Raw genomic sequence first — 7,170 nt, forward strand, 5'->3', positions numbered from 1 at the left:
GAGATACTAGCCTCTTTTTAGCTTCTGGAATATACTGAGCTCTTTTCATCCTTAAAAGCTTGTAAGTCTTGCTTAGTTATTGAATGGCTGTCTCATATCTTCCAAAACAACATCACCTGCCTTAGGTAACCTTCCCAGATAACTGCACCTAGGCAACATCTGTGTCATCAACCTTGCTGTCACCTTGACAGCAACTTTCTCAGTTTATACTTTTGAGTTTTTTCATTTATTCTCATCTTCCACCATTGAGCAATAGGTACCATGAGATAAAGAAAACACACCATGTCAATTTTATTTGATTGGTAAATCATAAGTACTGTGGAAGAGAAAGATTCCTAGTCATATTGGAGAAATCCAAAAATCATATGTACTTTCAGTGGTGTAATAAGTCACTGATTTTTTTTTTTTTTCCAATAGGGCAGTGTTTCCTAAGATTCTGATTCAGTAAGTCTAAAGTGGATCTGAGACTCTGCATTTTTAACAAGCTTCCAGGTGAACCCCAGACACCACATTTTTTGGTAGCAGGAAAGCCATCAAGCTGATAAATTAGATTTACATGGATGTTTTCCAAGGCTTACACCTTTTAGCTTCTCTGCATTCTGAGCTGGAAAGTAGAAAGAAACTACAAAATCAATAAAATGCGATGTTCAATTAGTGGTAATCAGTCTCTTGGCTACATTTTGTTCATCTGAAATTATGTCTCAACCTCTATTTACTTTACAGTAGCATTTCCTAACAGATTTTGTACTTCAAATTTTCATCACTAAAGCATGAACTAATGCATATTTGAAAACTAAAAATTAATGTACAAATCGATAATGGTAACCTTCATTTGTATAGTGCTTTCTAGCTTATACAGAAATTCTAGGCACATTATTGTGTTTAATCCTCACAGCAATTCAAAATGTAGCCAAAGCAAGAATCATTAACCTTATTCTATAGAAATCTGATGGAAATACAATAACTGTGGTAATAATTAGTAGTATCTTCATAACTTTGTTTGTGTGAATGTGTTAAATCGCTCAAAAATGTCTGACCCTTTGCAACCACATGGACTGTATCCCTCCAGGCTTGTCCATCCATAGGGGTTCTCCAGGCAAGAATACTGGAGAAGGTCGCTATACCCTTCTCCAGGGGATCTTCCCAAACCAGGGATCAAACACAATCTCCCATATTGCAGGTGGATTCTTTACTGTCTGAGTCACCAGAGAAGCAATATTTTCATAACTTCATTTGTAAAAGACCTTAATATAAAACATTAGCTAATTTATTTTTTTATTTGCGTAATAATCCTTAAAATCAGATAAATATCTGTTCTTGGCTATTGGTCATATGTAGTTTTCTTGTTGTTGTTCTTGTTTAGTCGCTAATGTGTCCCAAAACAATTTTTACATCAGTTGTTTATTGTATCTGTCTCCTTGGCTACTTTAAAGAATATAAACTATGTGTATCTGAAAATCTGGATTTGAGTCCTTACTCTATTAGTCCCTGTGAGACCTGGTGCAAGTGACTTTATTGCTTTAAGGTCCCTGACCTTATCTGTAAACTAGAAGGAATAATAACTTCTGTTACGGGGAACCACATTCTTTTTGGGCTTCCCTGATGGCTCAGTGGTGACGAATCTGCCTGCCAGTATAGGAGATGCAGGTTCAATCCCTGGGTAGGGATGACCCCCTGGAGGAGTAAATGGCCACCAACTCCCATATTCTTTCCTGGGAAATCCCATGGTCAAAGGAGCCTAGAGGGCTAGAGTCCATGGGGTTGCAAAAGAATCTAACATGATTTAGCTACTACACAGCAACACATTCCTCTCTCCACAGGTTTCCAAAAAGGTGATATCCACTGGACATGGAATAACAGAATGGTTCCAAACAGGAAAAGGAGTACATCAAGGCTGTATATTGTCACCCTGCTTATTTAACTTATATGCAGAGTACATCATGAGAAATACTTGGCTGGATGAAGCATAAGCTGGAATCAAGATTGCTGGGAGAAATATCAATAATCTCAGATATGCAGATGACAGCACCCTTATGTTAGAAAGTGAAGAACTAAAGAGCTTCTTGATGAAAGTGAAAGAGGAGAGTGAAAAAGTTGGCTTAAAGCTCAACATTCAGAAAACGAAGATCATGGCACCTGATCCCATCACTTCATGGTAAATAGATGGGGAAACAGTGGAAACAGTGTCAGACTTTATTTTGGGGGGCTCCAAAATCACTGCAGATGGTGACTGCAGCCATGAAATTAAGATACACTTACTCCTTGGAAGAAAAGTTATGACCAACCTAGATAGCATATTGAAAAGCAGAGACATTACTTTGTCAACAAAGATCTGTTTAGTCAAGGCTATGGTTTTTCCAGTAGTCATGTATGGATGAGACAGTTGGACTGTTAAGAAGGCTGAGCGCTGAAGAACTGATGCTTTTGACCTGTGGTGTTGGAGAAGACTCTTGAGAGTCCCTTGGACTGCAAGGAGATCCAACCAGTCCATTCTGAAGGAGATCGGTCCTGGGTATTCTTTGGAAGGAATGATGCTAAAGCTGAAACTCCAGTACTTTGGCCACCTAATGCGAAGAGTTGACTCATTGGAAAAGACTCTGATGCTTGGAGGGATTGAGGGCAGGAGGAGAAGGGGACAACAGAGGATGAGATGGCTGGATGGCATCACCAACTTGATGGACTTGAGTTTGAGTGAACTCTGGGAGATGGTGATGGACAGGGAGGCCTGATGTGCTGGGATTCATAGGGTCCCAAAGAGTTGGACACAACTGAGCGACTGAACTGAACTGAACTGAGACAGCATATTAAAAAGCAGAGATATTACTTTGTCAACAAAGGTCCATCTAGTCAAGTCTATGGTTTTTCCAGTAGTCATGTATGGATGTGAGAGTTGGACTGTAAAGAAAGCTGAGCGCCAGAGAATTTATGCTTTTGAACTGTGGTGTTGGAGAAGACTCTTGAGAGTCCCTTGGACTGCAAGGAGGTCCAACCAGTCCATCCTATAGGAGATCAGTCCTGAGTGTTCATTGGAAGGACTGACATTGAAGCTGAAACTCCAATACTTTGGCCACCTGATGCAAAGAATGGACTCATTTGAAAAGACTCTGATGCTGGTAAAGATTGAGGGCAGGAGGAGAAGGGGACGACAAAGGATGAGATGGTTGGATGGCATCACCGACTCAATGGAGATGAGTTTGAGTAAACTCCAAGAGCTGGTGATGGACAGGGAGGCCTGGCGTTCTGCAGTCCATGGGGTTGCGAAGATTTGGTCACGATGACCAACTGAACTGAACTGAACTGAACTGACATCCATTTTACTCCCTAGAAAGGAACAGTTTTGAAGAAACACCTTGGAAATATCTGTTTCTATGTCCCTTGTGTTATATACATCTCCCTGATAGATGTAGAAATTTATTAATCTTACTGGAGAGATACAAAGAATTTGACACCATTGATCACATCCATCTACTGGGAAGTGTTAAGTTATTCAAGTGACTATTCCCGTCTATTGTCTATTATATCTTGTTTGCATAACTAAAGCATTCTCTTCTTGTATTCATACATTAATGCTGTTAATCAGCTCAGAAGATTTTCTTCTAAAAGCGAGTTTGGAAGCCCAAATCAGTCAACATTTAGAATTCAAATGTTCTCCGAGTTAAAAGTTATGGGAGATTATTTCATGGACCTGGCAAGGTATCTTTTCTGAGAATTTACTTGCATGTGGGGAATCCAGTCTAAATTCAGGGGGAAATGTATGCCTGGAGGCCAATTGCATTGTTGCATTATCCAATCCTGCATTCCAGCTGAAAGATATTTTAATCCCCCTCAGATACCTATGTCTGGGCTTCCAGGTGGCTCAGCATTAAAGAATCCACCTGTAGTGCAGGAGACATGGGTTTGATCCCTGGGTGGGGAAGATCCCCTGGAGGAGGGCATAGCAACCCACTTTAGTATTTTTGCTGGCAAAATCCCATGGACAGTGGAGCCTGGCAGGCTATGGCATTGCAGGCAGACGCTTTAACCTCTGAGCCACCAGGGAAGCTTATGGTCCAAATGGGGTTGCAAAAGATTAGACATGACTGAAGCACCTGAGCATGCATGCACATACACAGATACCTATGTTTACTCCACAATTGGTTTTGGGCTTAGAAAGGAGGTAGGGTGGGTTCTTGTACCAAGAACCTGCCAATATGGGTCACATTCACACCAAAACCAAGAAGAAGGCAGCCTGGGTCATCACTGAGAAGTACTGTACAAGCTTGGGCAATGAATTCCACACCAGTAAGCGTGTGTGTGAGGAGACTGCCATTATTCCCAGCAAGAAGCTCTGCAATAAGATCACAGGCTCTGTCAAACATCTGATGAAGTGGATTCAGAGGGACCCAGTAAGAGGTATCTCCATCAAGCTGCAGGAGGAAGAGAAAGAGAGGAGGGATAATTATGTGCCTGAGATCTCAGTCTGGATCAGGAGATCACTGAAGTATTAATAGATCCTGACACTAAGGAAACACTGAAGCTCTTGGACTTTGGCAGTCTGTCCAATCTGCAGGTCACTCAGCCTATCTTTGGGATGAATTTCAAAACACCAAGTGGAGCTGTTTGAAACGTTCTATAGTGCTGCAATATTTTCAATAAACTTTAGACAACAAAAACAACAAAAAGGAGATCATTTTTTTTTTTTCAGAGAAAAGCCAATTACTACTTTGAGGAGCTGTTTAAAGAGCAAAATATATATTGTATTGCATTATACATAACACACAATTAATGGAGCTACTAGTGTTAATGTGTGTATGTGTTAAATGGCTTTAGTCATGTCCAGCTCTTTGCAACCCTATGGACTGTCACCCACCAGGCTCCTGTGTCTGTGTCTATGAGATTCTCCAGGCAAGATTACTGGAGTGGAATGCCATGTCCTCCTTCATGAGATCTTCCCAATTCAGGGATTAAACTCATGTCTCTTATGTCTCCTGCATTGGCTGACTGGTTCTTGCCACTAGCACCGCCTGGGAATTACTACTGTTAACATTTCCATCTTAATTGGTTCATGTTAATGGGAATGATAAATTTGCAGGCCAATACAAACAAATGAGAAGGGACAAAATAAAGGGAAGTGGACAATATCAAAGGTATCAAACATTTATGAAGATGAGAGTACTGATCCAAATTTAATGAATCAACAGAACAAATTCTTGAAGATTATCTTTAACTCTGTTGAAAAATTTAGTACTGAGAAGCTCAACAGGTGATTTTCCCAAGGCCATATACTTGATAAGCATCAGTTCAGTTACTCAGTTGTGTCCAACTCTTTGTGACCCCATGGACTGCAGCACGCCAGGCCTCCCTGCCCATCACCCACACCTAGAGTTTACTCAAACTCATGGCGCTGTCTCTCCTTGCTATTCTTTGGAACTCTGCATTCAAATGGGTATATCTGTCCTTTTCTCATTCGCTTTTCACTTCTCTTCTTTTCACAGCCATTTGTAAGGTCTCCTCAGACAGCTATTTTGCTTTTTTTTCATTTCTTTTTCTTGGCAATGGTCTTGATCCCTGTCTCCTGTACAAAGTCACAAACCTCCCCCATAGATGATAAGGCACTCTGTCTTTCAGATCTAGTCCCTTAAATCTATTTCTCATTTCCACTGTATAATCATAAGGGATTTGATTTAGGTCATACCTCAATGGTCTAGTGGTTTCCCCACTTTCTTCAATTTAAGTCTGAATTTGGCAATAAGGAGTTCATCATCTGAGCCACTGTCAGCTCCCAGTCTTGTTTTTGCTGACTGTCTAGAGCTTCTCCATCTTTGGCTGCAAAGAATATAATCAGTCTGATTTCGGTGTTGATCATCTGGTGATGTCCATATGTAGAGTCTTCTCTTGTGTTGTTGGAAGAGGGTGTTTGCTATGACCAGTGTGTTCTCTTGCAGAACTCTATTAGCCTTTGCCCCACTTCATGCTATACTCCAAGGCCAAATTTGCCTATTACTCCAGGTGTTTCTTGACTTCCTACTTTTGCATTCCAGTCTCCTATAATGAAAAGGACATCTTTTTGGGGGTGTTAGTTCTGGAAGATCTTGTAGGTCTTCAACTTCAGCTTCTTCAGCATTACAAGTTGGGGCATAGACTTGGATTACCATGATATTGAATGGTTTGCTTTGGAAATGAACAGAGATCATTCTGTTGTTTTTGAGATTGCATCCAAGTACTGCATTTCGGATTCTTTTGTTGACTATGATGGCTATTCCATTTCTTCTAAGGGATTCCTGTCCACAGTGTAGATATAATGGTCATCTGAATGACCATTATAGCAAGGAGACATAAGAAATAGCAAGGACAGATAAGCAAGGATAATAAGATAATAGCAAAGAATAGCAAGGAGAGATAAGAAAGCCTTCCTCAGGAATCAATGCAAAGAAATAGAGGAAAACAATAGAATGGGAAAGACTAGAGATCTCTTCAAGAAAATTAGAGAAAAAAAGGGAACATTTGATGCAAAGATGGGCTCAATAAAGGACAGAAATGGTACGGACCTAACAAAAGCAGAGATATTGAAAAGAGGTGGCAAGAATACACAGAACAACTGTATAAAAAATATCTTAATGACCCAGAAACTCACAATGGCATGATCACTCACACTCACCTAAAGCCAGACATCCTAGAATGCGAAGTCAAGTGGGCCTTAGAAAGCATCACTACGAAAAAAGCTAGTTGAGGTGATGAAATTCCAGTTGAGCTATTTCAAATCCTAAAAGATGATGTTGTAAAAGTGCTGCACTTAATATGTCAGCAAATTTGGAAAACTCAGCAGTGGCCACAAGACTGGAAAAGGTCCATTTTCATTCCAATCCCAAATAAAGGCAATGCCAAAGAATGCTCAAACTATTGCATAATTGCACTCATCTCACATACTAGTAAACAAATGCTCAAAATTCTCCAAGCCAGGATTCAGCAATACGTGAGTTGTGAACTTCCAGATGTTCCAGCTGGTTTTAGAAAAGGCAGAGGAACCAGAGATCAAATTGCCAACATCCTCTGGATCATTGAAAAAGCAAGAGAGTTCCAGAAAAACATCTATTTGTGCTTTATTGACTATGCCAAAGCCTGTGACTGTATGGATCACAATAAACTGGAAAATTCTGAAGGAGATGGGAATACCAGACCACCTGACCTGCC

At 40.4% G+C, this 7,170-nt stretch overlaps 1 pseudogene; it reads left to right on the forward strand.

Annotated features, from left to right (window-relative positions):
- Positions 1 to 4,190: 4,190 nt before the first annotated feature.
- On the forward strand, positions 4,191 to 4,603 carry LOC102284771 (small ribosomal subunit protein eS17-like; annotated as a pseudogene).
- The last annotated feature ends 2,567 nt before the right edge of the window (positions 4,604 to 7,170 follow it).

The sequence above is a fragment of the Bos mutus genome, chromosome 2 (genome assembly GCF_027580195.1).
Source record: "Bos mutus isolate GX-2022 chromosome 2, NWIPB_WYAK_1.1, whole genome shotgun sequence".
NCBI lineage: Eukaryota > Metazoa > Chordata > Mammalia > Artiodactyla > Bovidae > Bos > Bos mutus.